A 26043-nucleotide genomic window follows, 5' to 3' on the forward strand; every position below is an offset into this window, starting at 1 on the left:
TTGAATGGGATTTCTCTTTCTAGTTCTTGCTGCTGAGCTGTGTTGGAGATATATAGAAAAGCTGATGATTTATGTGGGTTTATTTTGTATCCTGCAACTTTGCTAAAGTTGTTGATTATTTCAATTAGCTTTTTGGTTGAATCTCTAGGATTCTTTAAGTAGACCATCATGTCATCCGCAAAGAGTGATAACTTGGTCTCCTCCTTGCCTATTCTGATGCCTTCAATTTCTTTATCTTCTCTAATTGCTACTGCTAGTGTTTCTAGTACAATGTCAAATAGTAGAGGTGATAATGGGCATCCTTGTTTCACTCCTGATCTTATTGGGAATGCATCTAGTTTATCCCCATTGCAGATGATATTAGCTGTTGGTTTTAGATATATACTGTTTATTATTTTTAGGAATGACCCTTCTATTCCTATGCTTTCTAGTGTTTTTAATAGGAATGGGTGTTGTATTTTATCAAAGGCTTTTTCTGCATCTATTGAAATAATCATGTGGTTCTTGCTAGTTTGCTTGTTGATGTGGTCAATTATGTGGATGGTTTTCCTATTGTTGAACCAGCACTGCATCCCTGGTATGAATCCTACTTGATCATGGTGAATGATCCTTCTGATCACTTGCTGGAGTCTTTTTGCTAGTATCCTATTTAAAATTTTTGCATCTATATTCATTAGGGAGATTGGTCTATAGTTTTCTTTCTCTGTTTTTGACCTGCCTGGTTTTGGAATCAGTACCATGTTTGTGTCGTAAAAGGAGTTTGGTAGAACTCCCTCTTTGCTTATTATGTCAAATAGTTTGTATAGTATTGGGGTTAACTGTTCTCTGAATGTTTGATAGAATTCACAGGTGAATCCATCAGGCCCTGGGGATTTTTTCTTAGGAAGTTCTTTGATGGCTTGATGGATTTCAATTTCTGATATGGGATTATTTAAGAATTCTATTTCCTCTTCTGTTAGTCTAGGCAGTTTGTATTTTTGTATATATTCATCCATTTCTCCTTAATTAGTGTATTTATTGCCATATAATTGGGCAAAGTAATTTCTAATGATTGCCTTAATTTCCTCCTCATTGGAGGTGCTGTCCCCCTTTTCATCTTTAATGCTGTGAATTTGCTTTTCTTCCTTCCTTTTTTTAATTAGATTGACCAGTACTTTGTCTATTTTGTTTGTTTTTTCAAAGTACCAGCTTCTTGTCTTATTTATTAAATCAATAGTTCTATCACTTTCGATTTTATTAATTTCTCCCTTAATTTTTAGGATTTCTAATTTGGTTTTCTGCTGGGGGTTTTTAATTTGATCGCTTTCGAGTTTTTTCAATTGCATTTCCAATTGATTGATCTCTGCTCTCCCTTGTTTGTTAATATGAGCTTTCAGGGATATGAATTTGCCTCTGATTACCGCTTTGGCTGCATCCCAAAAAGTTTGAAAGGATGTTTCGCCATTGTCATTTTCCTTGATGAAATTATTAATTGTTTCTATGATTTCTTCTTTAGCTAAACGGTTTTGGAGTATCATATTGTTTAATTTCCAATTGGTTTTAGATTTGGTTTTCCATGTACCATTACTAATCATTATTTTTATTGCCTTGTGATCTGAGAAGGCTGCATTCATTATTTCTGCTTTTTTGCATTTGTGTGCTATGTTTCTGTGACCTAATGTATGGTCAATTTTTGTGAATGTGCCATGTGGTGCTGAGAAGAAGGTGTATTCCTTTTTATCCCTATTTATTTTTCTCCATATATCTATTAATTCTAATTTTTCTAAGATTTCGTTCACTTCTCTTACCTCTTTCTTATTTATTTTTTGATTTGATTTATCTAAATTTGATAATGGTTGGTTTAAGTCTCCCACTTGTATGGTTTTATTGTCTATTTCTTCCTTCAATTCACCTAGTTTCTCCATTAGAAATTTGGGTTCTATATTATTTGGTGCATACATGTTGATTAATGATATTTCCTCGTTGTCTAGAGTCCCTTTTAACAAAATATAATTACCTTCCCTATCCCTTTTGATCAGGTCTATTTTTGCATTGGCTTTATCAGATATCATGATTACCACTCCTGCCTTCTTTCTATCAGTTGAGGCCCAGAAGGTCTTACTCCATCCTTTAATTCTGACCTTGTGGGTGTCAACCCGCCTCATGTGTGTTTCTTGAAGACAACATATGGTAGGGTTTTGGATTCTAATCCATTCTGCTATTCGTCTACGTTTTATGGGTGAGTTCATCCCATTCACGTTCAAAGTTATGATTGTCATTTGTGGACTCCCTGGCATTTTGATTGCCTTCCCTAATTCTAACCTTTTCTTCTTCGGCTCTACCTTTTAGTCCAGTGATTTACTTTGAATCAGTGCTCCTTGTCCCCTCCCTTGATGTTTCCCTTTTTAGTCCCTCCATTTTTGTTCCCTCCCCCTCCCCCCTCTCTTTCCCTCCCTTTTTGTTCTCCCTCTCCTTACCCTTGTTGGGTAAGATAGAATTCAAGATCCCAATGGATCTGGATGTTTTTCCCTCTAAGAGTTGATTTCCCTGAGATTGAGGTTTAAGTAAACCCCCCCTCCTCTCTTCCTCTCCTTCTTATAGGAGTTTTCTTCCCCTCCCCTTCCCATGTGAATCTTTGTGTGAGAACCATTATTCTATTTGGTCTTTCTTTATCCCCTATTTATACATTACATTTTTCCCACATGTTAGTATACATAGATTGATATAAATGTAGTCCTTATAGAAGAGAATTTGAGTAAAAGAAGAAGATAACATTTTTCCCCTTTCCTTAATATTTACCTTTTCAGGTATTCCTTGCTCTTTGATTTTCGGTATCAAACTTTCCACAGAGCTCTGGTCTTTTCTTTGCAAAAAGTTGGAAGTCTTCTATTTTGTTGAATGCCCATACTTTCCCTTGGAAGTATATAGTCAGTTTTGCTGGGTAGCTGATTCTTGGTTGGAGACCCAGCTCTCTTGCCTTTCTGAAGATCATGTTCCATGCCTTACGATCATTCAGAGTAGAACTTGCAAGGTCTTGTGTGACCCTGATTGGCATTCCTTTATATCTAAATTGTCTTTTTCTGGCTTCCTGTAGGATTTTTTCTTTTGTTTGATAGCTTTGGAATTTGGCAATTACATTCCTGGGAGTTGTCTTTTGGGGGTTTAGTGTAGAAGGTGTTCTGTGAGCTCTGTCAGTGGCTGTATTACCCCCTTGTTCTAGAATCTCTGGGCAATTTTCTTTGATTATATCTTGTACCACCATGTCCAGTTTGGTGTTTATTTCTGGCTTTTCTGGGAGTCCAATTATTCTTAAATTTTCTCCTCTCCCTCTATTTTCCAGATCTATCACCTTGTCGGTGAGATATTTTATGTTCTCTTCTAATTTCTTGGTGTTTTGGCTTTGCTTTATTAGTTCTTGCTTTAAAGCCTGGTTTTCTTTTACAGTTTGGTCGAACTGGTTTTGTAGATGCATGAATTTCTTTTGCATTATTTCCCACTTTTCCTCCCAGAGGGCTTCCATCTTTTTGGTCATTTCTGATTCAAATTCTTCATGGGTTTGTGGGGAGTTTCTATTTCCTTTGGAAGATTTTGGAGAATTTTCTTGTATATCTTCTTCTATCTGCTCTGTATTTTGTATTTTGGCTCCATAGAATGTGTCCAAAGTCGCCCCTTTCTTCTTATTTTTCTTGGTATTTTGGGGCTTCTGTGATTCTGTGGAGTTTGTCATCTCTGAATGTGGAGGATTAGCTTTTCTTATCTCTGTCTGGTGATCAGAGGCTTTAGTCCTGGGCAGATTGTCTATGAGCTTTCCCTGGGTTAATCTGAATATGCCTCACTGGAACTGGAATGGAAGTGTCGGACCACGAGGCCACACTCTCCCCCCAGCTCGCTTTCCGGAAGTTGCCTTCAGAATTGCTGGCCGTGAGGCTGTTTCGTCGGCCTGCGGGGGGATGGGCTGCAGCTTCCCCAAGCTCCGGGCAAGGACTTTCACTGAGACTTGTATAGCAGGATCCAGCCCGTGAGGCTGTCTTGCCCGCCCTGAGGGTTGCTGTTGTTTCGACCAGCTCTCTGCAGCGGAAGCCCCAGGCAGTTACTTTCACTGGGACTCGGGTAGCGAGGACCCTGCTCTCTGAGCCCGGCCGGGCTGCGGCTTCCGGGAGCCTTGGACTCTGCGCTCCTACCCCTGAGGTCCAAGTGATCTCGGGTTCTGGCTTTTGAGGGGAGCCATACCTTTTGAACCAGGTCCAGGTCCAGGAGGAGGGTTCCCAGGGTCTGTGCTGTTGATCGTTTTGAATTTCGGTGCCTTAGGAGCTTATAGTTTGAGATTGGTCGGGAAGGGTTTTCCGGAGATCTGAACGTTAGCTTTCTCTAAGCCGCCATCTTAACCGGAAGTCCTCATGTGTGTTTCTTGAAGACAACATATGGCAGGGTTTTGGATTCTAATCCATTCTGCTATTCGTCTACATTTTATGGGTGAGTTCATCCCATTCACATTCAAAGTTATGATTGTCATTTGTGGACTCCCTGGCATTTTTATAGCCTTCCCTAATTCTAACCTTTTCTTCTTCGGCTCTACCTTTTAGTCCATTGATTTACTTTGAATCAGTCCCCCTTGTCCCCTCCCTTGATGTTTCCCTTTTTAGTCCCTCCCTTTTTGTTCCCTCTCCCTCCCCCCTCTCTTTCCCTCCCTTTTTGTTTTCCCTCTCCCCACCCCACCCCTTGGTTTTCCCTTCTCCCTACCCTTGTTGGGTAAGATAGAATTCAAGATCCCAATGGATCTGGATATTTTTCCCTCTCAGAGTTGATTTCCCTGAGATTGAGGTTTAAGTAAAAAAAAAACCCTCTCTTCCTCTCCTTCTTATATGAGTTCTCTACCCCTCCCCTTCCCATGTGAATCTTTGTGTGAGAACAATTATTCTATTTGGTCTTTCTTTACCCCCTATTTATACATAACATTTCCCCCACATATTAGTATACATAGATTGATATAAATGTAGTCCTTATAGAAGAGAGTTTGAGTAAAAGAAGAAGATAACATTTTTCCCCTTTCCTTAATATTTACCTTTTCAGGTATTCCTTGCTCTTTGATTTTCGGTATCAAACATTCCACAGATCTCTGGTCTTTTCTTTGCAAAAAGTTGGAAGTCTTCTATTTTGTTGAATGCCCATACTTTCCCTTGGAAATATATAGTCAGTTTTGCTGGGTAGCTGATTCTTGGTTGGAGACCCAGCTCTCTTGCCTTTCTGAAGATCATGTTCCATGCCTTACGATCATTCAGAGTAGAACTTGCAAGGTCTTGTGTGACCCTGATTGGCATTCCTTTATATCTAAATTGTCTTTTTCTGGCTTCCTGTAGGATTTTTTTCTTTTGTTTGATAGCTTTGGAATTTGGCAATTACATTCCTGGGAGTTGTCTTTTCGGGGTTTAGTGTAGAAGGTGTTCTGTGAGCTCTGTCAGTGGCTGTATTGCCCCCTTGTTCTAGAATCTCTGGGCAATTTTCTTGGATTATATCTTGTATCACCATGTCCAGTTTGGTGTTTATTTCTGGCTTCTCTGGGAGTCCAATTATTCTTAAATTATCTCTTCTCCCTCTATTTTCCAGATCTGTCATCTTGTCGTTGAGATATTTTTTGTTCTCTTCTAATTTCTTGGTATTTTGGCTTTGCTTTATTAATTCTTGCTCTTTTACACGATCGTTGTCTTCCAGCTGCCTGATTCTGGCCTTTAAAGCCTGGTTTTCCTTTTCAGTTTCATTACTCCGGTTTTGTAGATGCGTGAATTTCTTTTGCATTATTTCCAACTTTTCCTCCCAGAAGGCTTACATCTTTTTGGTCATTTCTGATTCAAATTCTTCATGGGTTTGTGGAGAGTTTCCATTTCCTTTGGAAGATTTTGGAGCATTTTCTTGTATATCTTCTTTTATCTGCTCTGTATTTTGTATTTTGGCTCCATAGAAGGTGTTCAAAGTCGCCCCTTTCTTCTTATTTTTCTTGGTATTTTGGGGCTTCTGTGCTTCTGTGGAGTTTGCCATCTCAGAATGGGGAGGATTAGCTTTTCTTATCTCTGTCTGGTGTTCAGAGGCTTTAGTCCTGGGCAGATTGTCAGTTCTATGAGCTTTCCCTGGGTTAAACTGAATATGCCTCACTGGAACTGGAATGGAAGGGTCGGACCAGGAGGCCACACTGTCCCCCGGCTCTCTGGTTCGGGTTGCTTTCCGGAAGTTGCCTTCAGAATAGCTGGCCTTGAGGCTGTTTCATCGGCCTGCAGGGGGATGGGCTGCAGCTTCCCGGACCTCCGAGGGCGGTGATTTTCACTGAGACTTGGATAGCAGGATCCATTGCCCGCCCTGAGGGTTTTGTTGTTTCAGAAGACCCTGCTCTCTGAGCCATGCGGGGCTGCGGCTTCCGGGAGCCTTGGACTCTGCGCTCCTACCCCTTAGGTCCGAGTGATCTCGGGTTCTGGCTTTTGAGTGGGGCCATACCTTTTGATCCAGGTCCAGGTCCAGGAGGAGGATTCCTAGGGTCTATGCTGTTGATCGTCTTGAATTTGGGCGCCTTAGGAGCTTATAGTTTGAGATTGGTCGGGAAGGGTTTTCTGGAGATCTGAACTTTAGCTTTCTCTAAGCCGCCATCTTGACCGGAAGTCTCTGTTTTGTTTTTTTTTTAATCCTGTTGTTGTGAGGTATTTTTGAAAGATTGGTTTGGAAGGATTATCAGAGAGGTTTCAACTTTTTTTGCTACCAATCTGCCACTCTGTCTACCAAACTTTTAAAGAACAATATAATCATAATGTTACATAAATAATTTTGAAAAATAGGGGAAGAATGAATCCCACCAAAACTTCTTTTATAATTTAAGTAATGTTTTAATACTTAAAAGCAGGAACAGTTAAAACAAAGAAAGAAAGCTATAGATCTATCTTCTTACTGAATGTTGATGCAAAAATTTGAAACAATACTAGCAAGAAGAATATGGAATTATATCAAAAGAATCATATAACATGGTAGGGCAGGTTTTAACTCTGGAATATAAGTATGGTTCAATACTTCAAGTATGGTTCAATAGGAAAACCATCAGCATAATTGTCTATATCAGTAATGAAAGTAATAGAACCATATCATCATTTCAACAGATGTAGAATAAGATTTTGACAAAATATATCACTCATTCTCTAAAAAAATTAGAAAACATTGGAATAAATTTAGCTTTCTTTAAAGTGCTAAATTTCATCTATTTAAAATTATCAGCAAACATATGAAATGGGAAAATACTAAAATCCTTCACTATAAGATTGGAGGTGAAGTAAGGATGCCCATTAAGAACAGTACTGTTTAATATTGTAGTAAAAATGCTAGATATAACAATAAGAGCAGAAAAAGAAATTGAAGGAATAAGAATAGACAATGAGGAAAGGAAATGAACACTCTACAATAGCATACATAGAAAATACTAGAGAATCAATCTAACAATTAAGAACTTCAGCAAAGTCACCAGATACAAAATAAACTCACATAAATCATCAGCATTTCTATTTACCATCAACAAAATCAAATTGCAAGAAATAGAAAAGGAAATTCCATTCAAAATTTCTAGACAACATGAAATACCTATGCAGTGTATCTATCAAATCAAACTCAGCAACTATATGAATACAATCACAAAACACTCTTCACACAATTAAAGTTACCTCTAAAAGTATTGAGAAACATTAATTTCTCATGGATTGTCTAAGCCAATATGATAAAAATGATAATCCTACCTAAATTTAATTAATTATTAAATGCCATACCATTTAGACTACCCAGAATTATTTCATAGAGCTAGAAAAAATAATAACTAAATTCATTTGGAAAAACAAAAGTCTCAAAATATCTAGGAATCAGTGAAAAACTATGAAGGAAGGAATTCTGGCTATACCAGATTTCAAACTATACTGTAAAGTATAATTAACAAAACAATGACTAAAAAATAGAGAAGCTGATAAATGAAATAGGTTAGATAATCAACACACAGTAGTTAATGTCCATAACAACTTAATGTTCAATAAATCCAAAGACCCAAGCTTTGGGGGAAATAACTACCTGACAAAAAAAATGTAAGAAAAAAGTCAAAATGGATACTTAATTAAAAAATGATAGCATCAATAAATTAGAAGACAGAAAAGCATACCTATCAAATTCATGGATAATGAAAGAATTTATCACCAAACAAGATATATAGAATATTAAATAAAATGAATTGGATAACTTTAATTAGATTAAAATGAGAAGGTTTTGTATAAACAAAACAAATGCAATCAAGATTAGTAGGGAAATAGCAAATTTGGAGGAAAAATCTTACAAAATGTGTCTCTGATAAACCCTTATTTTTTCAAGTATATAGCAAACAGAATCAAATTTATAAAAATGAGTAACATTTCACAATTGAAAAATGGTTAAAGATATGACCAGACCATTCTCAGAGGAAGAAATTAAAATTACTCATACTAAGATTAAAAAATGTTCCAAATCACTATTAAAGGAATGGAATTCACACTAAGGAAGCCATGAAAACAAGTGAACTGTGTAAAAGGCAAAAGGTCATTGGAATCCTGAGGGAGGGGGATTTGGGGTGACCCCAATGGACACTCTGTAAGTCCAGTATTGGCTTCTGGAGTAGGATTCTTCTGGAAGAACAGAGACTACCTGACCATTTTCTCAATCCCTCAGTGAACCCAGCAGCCTGACATCTTGTTCTGAACTGAAAGAGATCTGTGTGAAGTGTTCCTCAGTCAGCTTCTCAAGGGTTTTACCCAGAGAGACTGGGACCACAGAAGACTGGTCTCTGTCTCCTTGTGCCTGCTTATCTAAAGACTATCACCATTTATTTTAGATAGCTTAGAATAGCAGACGAATTCCATCTTTAGTCAGAGAGGGCAAAGACAAACCCCTGCTTTAGCTGGGGCTTGAAAAGACTGAATGGACTGAATTTCATTCTAATTAGGTACCCCTCATCCCTCTATCCAAAGTTTTCCATGTTATTCACTATTAAATCAAACTTCAACTAAAGAACAAAAACAGTCAGATCACTTACCAAAATGGCAGAGGAAGACTCATGGGAGAAGGGTTATTTGGAGGGAGATTTCTATTAGATCCAGGTTAAGAAAAATTCTGGATAGAAATTCATTGATCTTTTTTTCAGCAAGAGGTTTGACCAGAAGGGCATCCAGTGGGGATTAGGTTTCACAAAATTACCTAACCAACCAACATTTCTCTACTCTTGTGGTGTTACCTAATCTGGTACAGACCTCTGCACTTGCCAGTTGTCCTGGCTCTTAATTGAGTAAGCTATCAGTAGCCATTGGATAGGGACCACACTGAGCTGGAAATCAGGGAACTTGGTCTTATCATCTCCAGGCCCTTCTTGAACTTAAGGCTGCTTGTTGGCTGGCCCTAATATGTCTTACCCAACCATGTGTTTAGTGGGGACTCTGAGTAATATAGGACCTAATAAAGCAGAAGTAATTCAGTTATGACCTTTGAGTTAGACTAAAAAACTTATTTATCTTTCTTTATCTTTAGTAATAAATACTTATAATTTAGTATAAGGTCTCCAAGATCAATTTTCATTCATAACAAAATAGAGAGTAAAAGGGTACAGTATCCAGGACAGAACTTCATTAAATAAATCCACTTGATGGAGGATAGGAGGAGAGGACCACTAGCAAGGAGATTAAAGAAGAAACATTAGACAAGTAGAAGGAAAACTAGTTGACTTATGCCATGAAAATCTTTAGGGGGGAATATTGAAAAGTAGAAGGAAATTTGAATTCACATCCTCTGACTTTAGAGTCAGTGTCATATTTTGCTTGTATTTGTGGTACTAAATTTATAAAGCATTTCTTATTGTATAATGCCATAAGCTATATCATTGCATGTCTAAAAATCTTAAAATGTTGATAAAATGATATAATTTGTTCATGATTCCTGGCTATACAAAGTCCCTTTATTCATTTTAACTTGAAAGCTAAGTGAGGGATTAGTACAAATGTGAATAGCAAGTCAAAGTGGTTTTTAAATGTCATTAGTTCATGAATTAGAAACATTATCAGAAAATATTATTTCCAAAGTGCTGCTAATACATAGGTTGTCAGCAGTTCTGTCAGTCTGGTCACCATAGATCCACATTGGTGAAGCTGTGGCAGGTGTACAGAGCCAGTACTTGGGGAGCTGCTCCATTCCCCTTTTTCCCAGAGCCTGAGGTCATTTTTACTTGCCCTAACCCTCTGTCCAGCCACCCAATGCAAACAATTTCTCCCTTAATTCTCTCTGAATATCTGAGGCTCATAGTTTGAATTTTACCTCCAGGCACTCAAATTGGGAAAAGGTACACCAAACTTGCCATTGAGAATTCTTTGAATTAATATTAAAATGAATTTATTTTGGGGATTTCATTTTTTAAAAGATCAAAAATTACTTGAGGGTAGGAATTAGAATCATTAACAGAAATAAATTTCTTTTTTTTTTTGGTTTTTAAAACATTATTTTATTTGGTCATTTTCATACATATTCATTGGAAACAGATCATTTTCTTTTCCTTCTACCCCCCACCTCTTCCCCCCTCCCCTCTCCCCTCCCCTGACTCCTTCCCTAGCCAATTCGGCAATTCGTCTGGGTATCACATGTGTCCTTGCTCTGAACCCATTTCCTTGTTGTTGGTATTTTCATTAGGGTGCTCATTTAACATCTTTCCTCAATCATGTCCTCTCAACATCTATAGTCAAGCAGTTGCTTTTCCTCAGTGTTTTTACTCCCTTAGTTTGTCCTCTGCTTGAGGATAGTTTTGTGGTACTAATAGATCCCTGCAGATTGTTCAGGGACATTGTAAAGTGATTATTGGAGAAGTCCATTAAATTCTCTTATACCACAATGTGTCAGGCTCTGTGTACAATGTTCTCCGGGTTCTGCTCCTCTCACTCTGCATCACTTCCTGGAGGGTGTTCCAATCTCCATGGAATTCTTCCACTTTATTATTCTTTTTAACACAATAGTATTCCATCACCAACATATACCACAATTTGTTCAGCCATTCCCCAATTGAAGGGCATCCCCACATTTTCCAATTTTTGGCCACCACAAAAAGTGCAGCTATGAATATTCTTGTACAAGCCTTTTTCCTTATTATCTCTTTGGGGTACAAACCCAGCAGTGCTATGGCTGGATCAAAGGGCAGACATTCTTTTATTGACCTTTGGGCATAGTTCCAAATTGCCCTCCAGAATAGTTGGATCAATTCACAACTCCACCAGCAATGCATTAATGTCCCTACTTTGCCACATCCCGTCCAGCATTCATTACTTTTCTTTGCTGTCATGTTGAACATTCTGCTAGGTGTGAGGTGATACCTCAAAGTTATTCTGATTTGCATCTCTGATTATAAGAGATCTAGAACATTTTTCATGTGCTTATTAATAGTCTTGCTTTCTTTAACTGAAAATTGCCTATTCATATCCTTTGCCCATATTTCAATTGGAGAATGGCTTGATTTTTTGTACAACTGGTTTAGCTCTTTATAGATTTGAGTAATTAGACCTTTCTCAGAGGTTTTTGTTTTGAAGATTGATTCCAATTTGTTGTTTTCCTTCTAATTTTAGTTACATTGGTTTTGTTTGTGTAAACCTTAAAATTTCTTAGACTTATAAATGTTGGAAATTTCACCATTGGGAAATTTCATACTTGAAAAATTTCCTACTGATAGTCTATTGGAATGTGAACCCCCTCCCTTGGCATGGAAGGATCTTTCTCCTCCCTACTTAAGATTACTTTAGGACAGAAACCTTTTGCTGAACAATGGAAAGGGCTTTGTCCTATGCTTAAGCATAGAACAGGAAGTTCTTTGCGTCATGATTGATTTTAGAATTGATAAAATAGAGATACTTGGAATGACAGAACCAGGTCTTGGAACTTCCAATCTCCACCCTACTCAGGGTAACAGGATTTAGGAAGGGCTGCAGGAAAGGATCAAGATTTAATTATTTGAGAATATGACCTTCAACAGACATGTGCAAAGCCACAGACCTCTGGGCGGTCCTGGGTTAAGCTAGAGCCACCATTGGCACAGGGAAGACATGGACAGCGATTGGTAGATGTGAGAACTGAGGGGAGGGAGCTTGGATGGTTTCCTTAAAGATAGAGGGGTCTGAGGACTGAGAGGTGTTTGGAGATGTTTTGCTCTGAGAGGTGGTGCTCTGAGAAGCTTGCTCTGAAGGAAGCTGGAGGTGGAGGCCCCTGAGACTGTTTCTCCAATTTGGTCACGTGAGTGATAGGGACTAATCTCTTTTCTTTGCCTCAGCTATCTAAGGGCTTGGGCCTTTTTGCCCAGCCTAAGCAGAGGGGGTATATAAGCCCTATTCCCCCCCCTCTCTCTCTCTGTCTGTCTCTAATACCTTTCTTCCTCCTGTTTGTAATTAAACTCCATAAAAGGTTGACTGCTGACTTGAGTTTTCATTAAGGAATTACATAGCTGAATTCCTTGGCGATCTTAAATTAATATATATCAGTCTTTAAAGTGATTTCCTTGTCACATTTGTACAAAAACTTTTTAATGTGATATAGTCAAAATTATTTGTTTTGCATTTTGTGAGTCTTTCTAAGGCTTCCTTGGTTGTAAAATCTTTCCCTTCCCAAAGTTCTGACATGTATACTATTCTGTGTTTACCTAATTTACTTATAGTTTCCTTCTTTATATTCAAGTCATTCACCCATTCTGAGTTTATCTTGGTGTAGGGTGTGAGGTGTTGATCCAAACCTAATCTCTTCCACACTGTCTTCCAATGTTCCCTGCAGTTTTTATCAAATACTGGGTTTTTCTCCCAAAAGCTGGGGTCTTTGGATTTGTCAAAGACTGTCTTACTGAGGTCATTTACCCCAAGTCTATTCCACTGATCCTCCTTTCTGTCTCTTAGCCAGGACCAAATTGTTTTGATGAACACTGCTTCGTAATAAAGTTTGAGATCTGGGACTGCAAGGCCACCTATCTTTGTATTTTTTTTTCATTATTTCCCTGGATACCCTTGATCCTTTATTCTTCCAAATGTACTTTGTTATGGTTTTCTCTAATTCAGTAAAATAGTTTTGTGGTATTTCAAAGTGTATGGCACTAAATAGATATGGGTTTGGGTAGGATGGTCATTTTTATTATGTTAGCTCGTCCCACCCATGAGCAATCAATGTTTTTCCAATTGTTTGGATCTAGTTTTAAGTGTGTGGAGAGTGTTTTGTAGTTGTGTTCATATAGTTCCTGTGTTTGTCTCGGCAGAGAGATTCCTAAGTATTTTATATTGTCTCAGGCGACTTTAAATGGAATTTCTCTTTCTAACTCTTGCTGCTGAACTGGGTTGGAGATATATAGAAATGCTGATGACTTATGTGGGTTTATTTTGTATCCTGCAACTTTGCTAAAGTTGTTGATTATTTCGATTAGCTTTTTGGTTGATTCCCTGGGATTCTTTAAGTAAATCATCATATCATCCACAAAGAGTGACAGCTGGTCTCCTCATTGCCTATTTTAATACCTTCAATTTCTTTTTCTTCTCTAATTGCTACTGCTAGTGTTTCTAGTACAATATTAAATAATAAAGGTTATAATCAGCATTCCTTGTTTGATTCCTGATCTTATTGGGAAGGCTTTGAGTTTTTCCCCATTGCAGATGATGTTTGCTGATAGTTTTAGGTATATACTGTTTATTATTTTTAGGAACAACCCTCCTATTCCTATACTTTCTAGTGTTTTCAATAGGAATGGGTGTTTTATTTTGTCAAAGGCTTTTTCTGCATCTATTGAGATAATCATGTGATTTTTGTCGGTTTGCTTATTTATATGGTCAATTATGTGGATGGTTTTCCTAATATTGAACCATCCTTGAATTCCTGGTATGAATCCTACCTGATCATAGTGAATAACCTTTGTGATGACTTGCTGGAGTCTTTTTGCTAGTATCCTTTTTAAGATTTTTGCATCTATATTCATTAGGGAGATTGGCCTATAGTTTTCTTTCTCTGTTTTTAACCTGCCTGGCTTTGGGATCAGTACCATGTTTGTGTCGTAAAAAGAATTTGGTAGAACCCCTTCTTGGCTTATTCTGTCAAATAGTTTGTATAGTATTGGGTTTAGCTGTTCTTTGACTGTTTAATAGAATTCATTTATGAATCCATCTGGACCTGGGGATTTTTTCTTAGGGAGTTCTTTGATGACTTGTTCAATTTCTTTTTCTGATATGGGGTTGTTTAAGTAATTTATTTCTTCTTCTTTAAGTCTAGGCAATTTATATTTTTGTAAATATTCATCCATATCACTTAGATTGCCATATTTTTGCCATATAATTGGGCATAGTAGTTTTTAATGATTGCCTTGATTTCCTCTTCATTAGAGGTGAGGTCTCCCTTTTCATCTTGGATACTGTCAATTTGTTTTTTTTCTTTCCTTTTTTTTTAATTAGACTGACTAGTACTTTGTCAATTTTATCTGTTTTTTCAAAGTACCAACTTCTAGTCTTATTTATTAAATCAATAGTTCTTTGACTTTCAATTTTATTAATTTCTCCTTTGATTTTTAGGATCTCTAATTTAGGCTTTATCTGAGGATTTTTAATTTGTCCATTTTCTAGTTTTGTAATTTGCATGTCCAATTCATTGACCTCTGCCCTTCTTAATTTGTTTATATATGAACTCAAGGATATAAATTTCCCCTGAGTACTGCTTTGGCTGCATCCCATAGGTTTTGAAAGGATGTCTCACCATTGTCATTTTCTTCAATGAAGTTATTAATTGTTTCTACAATTTGTTCTTTAACTAGCTGTTTTTGGAGAATCATATTGTTTAATTTCCAATTAATTTTTGATTTATCTCTCCATGTACCCTTACTAATAATTATTATTATTGCATTGTGGTCTGAGATAACATTTATTATTTCTGTACTTTTGTACTTGTTTGCAATGATTTTGTCCCAGAGTACATGGTCAATTTTTGTGAATGTACCATGTGCTCCTGAAAAGAAGGTGTATTCCTTTTTGTTCCTATTTATTTTTCTCCATATGTCTACTAACTCTGATTTTTCTAAGATTTCATTTGCTTCTCTCACCTCTTTCTTATTTATGTTTTTATTTTATTTATCTAGTTCAGATAAGGGAACGTTCAGTTCTACCACTAGTATAGTTTTTCTATCTATTTCATCCTTGAGCTCCTCTAGTTTCTCCTTTAAAAATTTGGATGCTCTGTCATTTCGTGCATACATATTGTGTACAGATATTTCCTGGTTGCCTATACTGCCTTTTATCAGGATGTAATTGCCTTCCCTATCTCTTTTAACTAGATTTATTTTTATTTTGGCTTTTTCCGATATCATGACTGCTACTCCTGCCTTCTTTTTATCATTTGATGCCCAATAGATTTGGCTCCATCCTCTTACTTTCACCCTATTCATATCTAAGTTCCTCTTGTGTGTTTCTTGAAGACAGCATATGGTAGGGTATTGGATTCTAATCCACTCTACTATTCGCTTGCTTTTTATGGGTGAGTTCATTCCATTCACATTCAGAGTTATGATTACTAGCTATGTATTTCCCAGCATTTTGATTTCTACTCCTGGTCCTGACTTTTCTTCTTTCACTGTTTCCTTCTACACCAATGTTTGTTTATAGTCAGCCCCCCCTTTCCCCCCCTTATTTTACATCCCTTTCTACCCCACTCCCTTCTTATTCTCTCCCTTATTTTCCCCTGTAGTCTTTTTAAAATCCCCCCCAACCTCTCCCTCCTGTATACTGCTTCCTTCCCCACCAGTCCATTTTTTTTACTCTTCTACTCCCCTATAGGGTGCAAATCTATTCTCTTCCCCAATGGATTGGATTGTTCTTCCCTCTTTGGGTCAGTTTCAAAGTATGTAAGAGTTGAGTATTTCCTATCTCCAACCTCTTTTCCCTCCCAGTGTATCGATGTTCTTCCCCCTCCTGCCATGAGCTTCTTTGTGACATTTAAATTTACCGCCTTTTGTTTCTTTTCCCATTTCTTTTTGTCATAACCTCTTTTTTTTTAGCTCTGGTCATGCATATATAAATATACATATATTTACATACTCCTGTATATGTATTTATGCATGCATATATCTATATACCTATTTATGTCTTGTCCTTTCATCCTATACAGTTTGTCACTGATCCCTCTGAGTGTAATTCTTCTAGCTGCTCATGTGATAGCAACCGTTTTTAAGAGTTACCAATGACCTCCTTTTTATAGGGATACATATCATTTTAACTTATTGAGTCTCTTAAAATTTTTTTTGTTGTTGTTTTGTTTTTTCCCCTCTTTTTTAATTACCTTTTGAAGATTCTCTTGAGTTCTGTGGTTGGACATCAAATTTTCTGTTCAGGTCTGGTCTTTTATTTATGAATGCTTGGAAATCTTCTGTTTTGTTGAATGACCATACTTTCCCCTGTAAGAATATAGTCAGCTTTGATGGGTATTTTATTCTTGGTTGTAGACCTAGTTCCCTTGCTTTCCGGAATATTGTATTCCATGCCCTTTGGACCTTCAGTGTGGATGCAGCCAGATCCTTGTTAACCTCACCATGTTTCCATGGTATCTGAATGGCTTCTTCTTGGCAGCTTGTAATATCTTTTGTTTCATCTGATTGTTTTTTAATTTGGTTATAACATTTCTTGGTGTTGTCACTTGGGGAATAAATACAGGGGGTGATCTGTGGATTCTTTCAATCTCCACTTTCCCCTCTTGTTCTAGGATCTCGGGCCAGTTTTCTTCAATAATTTCTTGTAGTATTGTGTCCAGGGTTTTTCTTTTGTCATGGTCTTCTGGTAGTTCAATTATTCTTAAATTGTCTCTTCTTGAATGGTTTTCTAAATTGTCTGTTTTGTGAATGAGATGCTTCACATTTTCCTCAATTTTTTTCATTCTTTTTGCTTTGTTTTATAGTGTCCTGCTCCCTTGTGAAGTCACTTAATTCCAGTTGTTGTATTCTGGTTCTTAAAGATTGGATTTCATCTCTGGCTTTTTGGTCATCCTTTTCCTTCTGGTCTGATTATCTTTGAAGATTGTCTTTCATCCTCTTTACCTCGTCTTTCATCTCCTTTGCCTCATCTTTCATCTCCTTTGCCTCATTTCCCAGCTGGTTGATTTTGGCTTTCAAGACACTATTTTCTCGTTTAAGTTCAAGTGCCTATTTCCAGATGACTTATCTTAATTTTTAAGTTCTTTTCCCAATTGTCTTCAGCCTTTCTTAGTTGTGTTATGAGTTCTTCCACAGCCTGTATCCAATTCGCTGGGATTTCTGGTTTATCATTTGCTGATCTCTCACCCTCTGTTCCATTTGCTGAGTAGTAGCTGTCTATTGTAGTTTCTTTCTTCTTTTTCTATTGTTTGCTCAAATTCACCCCTTCTTTACTCCCTGTATTTGTCTGTGCTCTTTTACCTCTAATTTTTTTTTTGTTTTGGGGGGACTTCTATCAGTCTCCCCTCTTGGAGCTTTAACAGAAGATCTCTTGGTATAGTCTCTGGGGGAGGGTTGTTGGGGGTTTGAGCTTCCCTGTCCTCTGGAGGCTTTTGATTGGCTGAAAGTCCAGCAGTCAATAAGGATGTGTGGGGAGCCTGGGCTTCCCTGTCTTCTGGAGACTTTTTATGGGATTAAGTTTAGCTTGGTTGGGCTGGGTTCACTCTGAGTTCTAAACTTCCTGGAAGGCTGGAGCAAATATGGAGGATCTCCAAAGCTCTGGCCAGGCTTCCAGGTATATGCTCCTTCTAGGCTACCATCTCGACTCCGCCTCTAGGTTTCTGTTCTTTCAGAAGACCCTGCTCTCTAAGGGGGGAGGGGTCATGGCCTCCCTGGGCTCTGAGGGCTCCTGATGGGATTAGGTTCAGCTGGTTTGGGCCTAATGAACCCTGAAGCAAAAAATCTCCTCCTCCACAATCTGTGTTGAATTCCTGGAGACTGGCCCAGGTTGCTTTCAAGGAATGCCCTTTGGAGCAACCCTATGCTGGCCCTGAGGTTTCTGTCCTTTCAGAAGCTCTGAGGGCTCCTGATGGGTCTGGGTTCAGCTGGTGCCCTAAAGCTGGAACCTCCCTTGAGTTTAAGATGGAATGACCCAGCCAGGGGGCTACAGGCTTCCCCCTTCTCTATAAATATCCCTGCCATCTGTGTTGGGTGCCCCAGAGACTGTCTCAGGTTGCTGTCAAGGTGAGTCCTTCAGAATAGCCAGTCCTGAGGCCTTTTTGCCGGCCCTGAGGTTCCCCCTGCTGCTGTGGGCTCAGCACTCTATGTTGGGGGTTATGGGTTCTGGGACCTTCCTTCTGACTACCCCTTAGATCTGAATTATCTAGGGTTCTGGCTATTGGGGGGCCGTACCTTTTGATCCAGGTCCAGGAGGAGGGTTCCCCGGGTCTGTCCTGTTGTTCAGTGTGAATTTTGGTGTCCTGGGAACATTCAGTTTTTGATTGGTAAGGAAGGGTTTTCAGAGGTCTGAACTTTCACTGCCTCTAAGCAGCCATCTTGACCTGAAGTAGGAATAAATTTCTAATGTTCTTTAATCTTAAGAGAATCATGAGGGAGGTGGAGTCAAAATGAAGGCATAGAGGCAGCAAAATTTCAGACCTCTGAAAACCCCTCCTTAGCAATTACAAAATAAATGTTCCTAGGGGACTGAAAAATCAGACATAACAAGAGAGAGCCAAGTAACCCTACTGATGGACACAATTTAAAAGGTACTTCCCCCAAAAGCCAGAATTTGATAACACTCTGGGTTAAGGGGAAGGGAGAAGGAAAGTCCTAGGAGCCATCCCCCACCTAGAGCTCTAAGCCTCCAGAACCAGCTGGAAATTCTGGGAGGGCTAAGATGAGTACCTTGCAGCCAAAACTGTGCCAGGCTCTGAGCCTCGAACACAGGAGGTAGGGAAGGAGTTAGGGAATGAATACAGAGTGGGCAGCCTAGATGCAGCAGTGGAGAACCTCCATATTGCTCCCCTCTTCCAGGAGCTTTTGGCCTCAGGGCACATCCAGCCCAACCCAGCTGGACATAATCCCATCAAAACTCTTAAGAGGGCAGGGAAGATCAAGCTCCAATATCCCTCCCCCACAGACTGTTGGATTTAATCTAATCAAAGCCTCCAGAGGGCAGGGGAGTTCAAACTCCAATATCCCTCCCCCAAAGACTGCACTGAGATATTTGCTGACAAAACTCCAAGAGGAAAGACCGACAGAAAAGCCCAAACACCACCACCCCGAAATGAGAGGAGCAAGAGTATAGACAACTTCAGGGAATAAAGAAGGGGTAAATATGAGCAAACAACAGAAAAAGAAAACAAGAAATTACAATTGACAGCTTCTATACAGGCACTGAACAAAGAGCTAATGGCACAGAGAAGGAAGAGGGAACAACAAGCAATAAAACAGAAAACCCAGTGAATTGGATATAGGTTTTGGAAGAACTCAAAATATAATTAAAAACACAATTAAGGGAGGCTGAAGAGTATTGGAAAAAGAACTTAAAAAAAAAAGATAAGTCATCTGAAAACAGAGGCATTTGAACTAAAATGAGGAAATAGTGTCTTGAAAGTCAAAATCAAGTAGCTTAAAAATGAAGCAAAGGAGATCAAAGATGAGGCAAAGAAGATGAAAGATGTGGCAAAGAGGATGTAAGATGACCTCCAAAGAAAATCAGACCAAAAGGAGAATGATGACCAAAAAGCCAGTGATAAAATCCAGTCTTTAAGAACCAGAATATAACAACTAGATTCAAGTGACTTCACAAGGCAGCAGGACACTATAAAACAAAATCAAAAAAAATGAAAAAATTAGGAAAATATGAAGCATCTCATTCACAAAACAGAAGATTTAGAAATCCATTTGAGGAGAGACAAATTAAGAATCACTGGTCTACCAGAAGACCATGACAAAAGAAAAATCCTGGATATCGTGATGCAGGAAATTATCCAAGAAAACTGCCCTGATATTCTAGAACAAGAGGGAAAAGTTGAGATTGAAAGAATCCATAGATCACCTCCTGTACTTAATCCCCAAATGACAATACCCAGGAATGTTATAGCCAAATTCAAGAACTATCAGACAAAGGAAAAAGAAAATTACCAGCTGCTAAGAAGTCATTCAGATACCATGCAACCACAGTGAGAATAACACAGGATCTGGCTGCTTCTACCCTAAGGACCAAAAGGCGTGGAATATGATTTTCTGTAAATCAAGGGAACTAGGTCTAAAACCAAGAATCAATTACTGAGCAAAACTGACTATATTCTTATGAGGGAACAGAACATTTGATGCCCAAACACAGAACACAAGAGAATCATCAAAATGTAATATAAAAAGAGGGAAAAAAGAAAAAGAAAACAAAACAAAGAAAAAAAACCCTTTAAAAAAACCAATAAGTTAAAATGATATGCAGGAAGCTAGAAGAATTACACTTAGAGGGAACAGTAACCCTCAGAGGAAGAAATAGATTTCTTAAACAACCCCATATCAGAAAAAGGAACTGAATAAGCCATCAAAGAATTCCCTAAGAAAAAATCCCCAGGGCCTGATGGATTCACAAATGAATTCTATCAAACTTTCAAAGAACAACTAATCCCAGTATTATACAAACTATTTGACAGAATAAGCAAAGAAGGAGTTTTACCAAATTCATTTTACAACACAAATATGGTACTGATCCCAAAAACAGGCAGGTCAAAAACAGAGAAAGAAAACTATAGATCAATTTCCCTAATGAATATAGATGCAAAAATCTTAAATAGCATACTAGCAAAAAGACTCCAGCAAGTGATCATGAGGATGTTTCAATATTAGGAAAACCAACCACATAATTGACCATATTAACAAGCAACACAACAAAAATCACATGATTATGTCAATGGAGGCAGAAAAAGCCTTTGATAAAATACAACACCCATTCCTATTGAAAACAATAGAAAGTATAGGAATAGGAGGAATAAACAGTATATACCTAAAACCATCAGCAAACATCATCTGCAATGGGGATAAACTAGAAGCCTTCCCAATAAGATCAGGAGTGAAACAAGGATGCCCATTATCACCTCTATTATTTAACATTGTACTAGAAATACTAGCAGGAGCAATTAGAGAAGAAAAATATTGAAGGTATTAAAATAGGCAATGAGGAGACTAAGCTATCACTCTTTTCAGATGATATGATGGTCTACTTAAAGAATCATAGAGAATCAACCAAAAAGCTAGTCAAAATAATCAACAACTTTAGGAAAATTGCAGGATACAAAATAAACCCACAAAAGTCATCAGTATATATATATATATATATATATATATATATATATATATATATATATATATATATATATATATATATCTCCAACCCACATCAGCAGCAACAATTAGAAAGAAAAATTCCATTTAAAATCACCATAGACAATATAAAATACTTAGGAATTTATCTGACAAGACAAACACAGCAACTATATGAACACAACTACAAAACACTCTCCATACAATTAAAACTAGATCTAAACAATTGGAAAAAAACATTGATTGCTCATTGGTAGGACAAGCTAACATAATAAAAATGACAATCCTGCCCAAATTAATTTACTTATTTAGTGCCATACCCATTGAACTACCAAAAATCTTTTTTACTGAATTAGAAAAAAAATCATAACAAAGTTCATTTGGAAGAACAAAAGATGAAGGATATCCAGGGAAATCATGAAAAATAAATGCAAAGGAAGGAGGACTTGTAGTCCCAGATCTCAAACCATACTATAAAGCAGTGGTCATCAAAACAATTTTTATACTGGCTAAGAGACAGAAAGGAGGATCAGTGGGATAGACTAGGGGTAAATGATCACAGCAAGATAGTCTATGATAAACCCAAAGATCCCATTTTTGGGACCAAAATCCACTATTTCATTAAAACTGCTGGGAAAATTGGAAGAGATTATGGGAGATATTAGGTTTGGATCAACATTTCACACACTACACAAAGATAAACATAGAATGGGTGAATGATCTGAATATAAAGAAACAAATTAGGCAAACAAAATAGTATGCTTGTTAGATCTTTGGGAATGGAAAAACTTTAAAACCAAGCAAGAGCAAAAAAAAATTACAAAATGTAAAATCAATAATTTTTATTGCATCAATTTACAAACAAAACCAATGCAATGGTTGTACAAACAAAATCAATGCAACCAAAATTAGAAAGGAAGCAACTGAAAAGTAACATTAAGTAGGCTGGAAAGAGGAGAATAAGAGAATTGTGTCCAAAGGAGTAAAAAAGTCTACTTAGTAGAAAAAATCCAGAAGGGATGAGGACTGTAAATCCATCAGATTTGACAGATGATTGATGTGAGATAAGGAAAAAAAGAAGAAAATAGAATTACCAAGGAAAAATATCAGTTAGAATTCTCAGATATGAGATCATTCACCCTTTATCGAATTCTTCACTTGGATAATTTACACCTGCCTTTTACAGAAGGAAAAGGGATTAATAAAGGCCTTAGCAGACTTATTCTAGATTTACTTTTATGATTAAAATGAGCATTTAACAAAGTGTTACTAAAGTCTTTTGGGGTTCCATAATCATAATTGGGGGCCATTTCTATAATGGAAAAAATAGGAAAACAAGCATTTTCAAGGCTTATATCCAAAGGAAATTTAATAGAAAGAAAGGTCTTTATTTTTAAAAAAATATATATAGGGGGTAGTTGGGATTTCAGTCTACTTTTCTGGTTCATTACAGATATCATTCTTTATAATATGGTGAGCCAAGGTATTTTCCTCATTTTATTTCCTTTCTTTTTTCTTTCTTTTCCTTAAATTATCTTTATACAGATGACTCCCAGATTTCTATATCCCTCTCTAGTTTCCCTCCTGAGGTCCAGATTTATATGATAAGTTTCTGACTAGATCCTCAACATGTCCAAAACATATCAGATTCACAATTGCCAAAACAAAACGTTAATATCTAATATCAAGTGATTTCATCACTCCTGAATTCCTTATTTTCATCAAGGGTACCACCATCCTTCCAGTAATATGGTTTTGCAACATTGGAATAATAATTGACAAGTCATGTCACCAAGGATTTTAAATGATAACATGTGTCATTTTCTTTGATAAGGCTGGAAATATAGATAAAGGATTAAAGAAAAGAAAAAAAAATAGTCCCTGTTCTGAAATGAGCAGAGTTGGGAAAAGAGAACAGGCATGTAGATTTTAAAATTAATATCCAATACTCCAAGTATTATAGTTATAAGATTTATTAATATTAACTAAATTTTTTAAAAAGCTAGAGTAAAAAGTGAGCTAACTCAAGCCACAATCATGAGAGAAAAGAGAAAGCAGACAGAGTTTCAGCTAACTACATACAAAACATGACCACACAACATGGTGGAAGGAGGAAAGTAATTCTGGAAAACACAAAAGTAGTTCAAAGGTAGAAAATTTCCATTTATGCAATACTCCATGTGATCCTGTTGGGAGATCAGCCTCCCCAAAGGGATCATGGAAACATAACTAACTTTTAACTTTAACTAGAGGTATATATAAGTATCACTGTTTTGCAAAGGGAAATTACAATAATTTGGAGATAAGAAGAAAATAAAAGAGAAAAAGAACAAAACCAATGTTAGGTACATTGACAAAAATTCAATTGGGGACAGCCACTTTTTGGCATAAGAATGTTCATTCAAAACAAATGCATTCAACCCCCCATAGTTCAAATCACCACATCACAAAGTTCACTGTGTATCTTCTGGTGTAGCATGTGCTCACTGCAAGCATCTTCGTGGTGTTTTCTCCAAAAAGTTCACCTTCTGGATTCTGGGAGGTAGTCTCTTGTTCTAAATTAGGCTCAAAATTCAAATCAAAGTTCACAACAATAACACAGTCCTCCCTCCTGGGGAGGATAATAACAAACACAGGGATCACTCAGAGATGCGTGGCTGAGTTGTGTGGTATATGAATCAACTGGCAAAAGAAAATAAAAAATATCCAAAAATTCAAATAAGAGAGAAAAAATAACTTGTGAGTGAAATATAAAATATCAAACTCTTATGTGTAAAAATTTTAAGCAAAGGAAAAATAAACCTATAACAGGTCCTTGAATCAGGGTCTAATTAAAGTGATTTATGTTACATAAGCCTGAAGTATCAATTATGCACTTATCCAATCAGTATCTAGGAATACAGAAAGTTTGCCACACAATGAAAGAAAGTAAAGGGACTAGATTTCAGTAGTTAATTGGGAAATAGCATTTCTTGGATTGATTTAGCCTTATCTCTCTAGGATACTGGAGCCAGGATAGCAGCCAAAGTGAGGTACTTGGTAGAATGTGGTTCAGGGAAGACCTGCCTCTGACATATGAAAAAACAGTTGCAACCTCAAACCTTAAACAAGTTTAAGTCCTCTTGTCTTGGCTCAAAACTTCATCAATTCGACTGGGATTGCTTTGTCTTTTTGACCTTGTGCTTGATAGGCACTATGCAGGTTAGCTTTTGTGCTTCTTTGGCACTGTGCAGTGGCTCTTTTTGTGTTTCCTTCTCCAGGAATCAGTTAGAATCATCAAGCAAAGTTCCATAATTTCTTTAAAAAATCAATGGCATTATTTCTATAGTTTAAAGCTTTTTGGGTATGGATTGACATGAGGGTGAATGGACATTTTTAAACTTAACCTAGTGCAAAATAAAAAAACCTTAGTAATACTGGTAATGAGTTTTGAATTCAAAAAAGGAGAGAAAAATTAAAACTCAAATAATGTATTGTACATACCAGGAAGAAAAATAATAAAAAAATGTTTTAAAAATAAAAAATATACAGCTTACAATAAGTAACACACTGTGTCAGCCAAGGAAATGTAGAAAACAATGGTTTCTCACCCAAAATGACATCCAGTTCCTTTTTAACATGGTCATGATCCACAGTGTGAGTGCAAATGATTTTCAAAAGATAAAAGTTTTATAAAACAGTAGTACAGTAGATAATGCACATTTAAATAAGGTACCCAAATTGCCAAAATTCACAATAGCCCAGTTAATGACAATAGCAAACAAAATCACTATCATGTAGGATTCACATGAGTTACTCTATAGCCACTTGCTGTGTGATATTAAAAAAAAACCTATGAACTAATCAATATTATAACAAGTTCTACAGATGTAGCAATTCTTTCAACCTTGGAAAACATATTTTTAAAAAAGTCTAATACTATCATCACTCCAAAATTTAGTAGAGTCTAGAGGGAAAAAAAACACACCTCTCTGTCCTAAAAATTTTAGATTTACTCCACCTTGCTTAACCTTTACAATTTAGCAATCAGGCATGTATATTCCCCCACTTAAGGATTAAGTGTGTGTGTGGGGGAATGGTCAGTGACCCTCATGTGCCAGGAAGTGACAAATCAGAAACAACTGACTGACCCCCTGGGCTATCCTAAGCCAAGTTTAAGCCACCATTGGTACATGTGAGACAGAGGAAGGATGTAAAGAACTGCCTTTATATTTTGCATCACTTACTGTGAGGGGAGCTTTTGGCAGACTTTGGTGGCTTTTGCAGTGGTTCTTGACTTGGAGGACTAGAGTGTGGAGACTGGAGACTGCTTCTCTTAGACAACCACATGGCGAGTGTTAAGGCTGAATCCTCTTTCCCTGGATTTCTGAAGGAACCAGCCTGCGAGGTGGTCCCTCATCATGGAGGAAGCCTCATGACTATAAGCTAAGCTAGATTTAATCTTCTGGGAAGGCCTCTTGGCTGAGGCCTCTGAACTCCCCCTGACTCAGGCCAGGCCAGAGTAGATCTTCTACCCTTTTCCCTCTTTCTCACTCATTCTTAATTTCTTCCTTCTATTGTAAATAAACCACCATAAAATCCTATTCTGACTTGAATAATTAATTGGGATTTCAAATTTAAATACCTGGAGACCATTAAATAATATATTCAGATGCAACCCAAATATTTACCCTTAACAGTACTGCAGAAGCTACATAGTCTTCCTGCTTTATATAAAACTTTTGTGGCAGGAACTTCTATTTTGTTCTCTA

The sequence above is a fragment of the Monodelphis domestica genome, chromosome 1, assembly GCF_027887165.1.
Source record: "Monodelphis domestica isolate mMonDom1 chromosome 1, mMonDom1.pri, whole genome shotgun sequence".
NCBI classification, from domain to species: domain Eukaryota; kingdom Metazoa; phylum Chordata; class Mammalia; order Didelphimorphia; family Didelphidae; genus Monodelphis; species Monodelphis domestica.